The sequence below is a fragment of the Dermacentor albipictus genome, chromosome 3 (genome assembly GCF_038994185.2).
Source record: "Dermacentor albipictus isolate Rhodes 1998 colony chromosome 3, USDA_Dalb.pri_finalv2, whole genome shotgun sequence".
Lineage (NCBI taxonomy): Eukaryota > Metazoa > Arthropoda > Arachnida > Ixodida > Ixodidae > Dermacentor > Dermacentor albipictus.
This window is the reverse complement of record NC_091823.1, coordinates 110,167,863-110,168,640: the sequence shown is the minus strand read 5'-3', so window position 1 is coordinate 110,168,640 and position 778 is coordinate 110,167,863. Positions and strand designations below refer to the sequence as shown.

The following is a 778-nucleotide window of genomic DNA, read 5'->3' as shown; positions in this document are numbered from 1 at the left end:
AAGCGCGGGGTTGTCAGTTTGGCGGGCAGAAAGCTGTTTTGAAAAAAGACGGTTTGTTCTCATCGTCTGCCCACTTTCTTTTCCCGTTGTTTCTTTGCTTCTAACACCATGGGTAACGTCAACAGGAACATTCAGATAAGGCGCATCTTCATTCCGAGTAGGCTTGCCCTACAACGGCGAGAGTAGGAAATGGGTAATACGGATAGATAAGACAGGACGACATTGCCGGGCACTCGCGGGCGCCTTTATTTGCTCGCAATGAGCATCTAATGTAACCCCGCGGCTATCTGCTTCAGCAAAGTTTGCCCTACTCTCCGCGAAGCGTCATCCGGAACACACCGCATTATTCTAAGCATCGTTGACGTCGGTAGCGTGGCCGAGCGGTCTAAGGCGCTGGTTTTAGGCACCAGTCTCTTCGGGGGCGTTGGTTCGAATCCCACCGCTGCCAGCAACTCTTTTCAGGTTGTTCAAATCACGTTTTATTATGAATTGTAGCGCCACGCAAAACATTGAGTTGAATTGTGGGATTTTACGTGCCATAACCACGATTTGATTATGAGGTACTCCGCAGTGAGGGACTCCGTGTTAATTTTGACCACGAGGGGATCTTTAACGTGCGCCCAATGCATGGGACACGGGCGTTCTTGCATTTCACCCCCATCCAAATGCTGCCGCCGCGGCCGTGATTCGGCCCCGCGACTTCGTGCTATGTCAGCTCTACACTATAGCAGCTAAGCCACCACGGTGGGTGCAAGACACTGACAAGGCTCGGGATTTG

The 778-nt window shown here is 51.7% G+C and overlaps 1 non-coding gene across 1 annotated transcript; it reads left to right on the top strand.

Annotated features, from left to right (window-relative positions):
• The first annotated feature begins 366 nt into the window (after positions 1–366).
• Positions 367–448, top strand: TRNAL-UAG (transfer RNA leucine (anticodon UAG)). The gene has a single exon. It is a non-coding gene; the product is annotated as a tRNA-Leu (tRNA).
• The last annotated feature ends 330 nt before the right edge of the window (positions 449–778 follow it).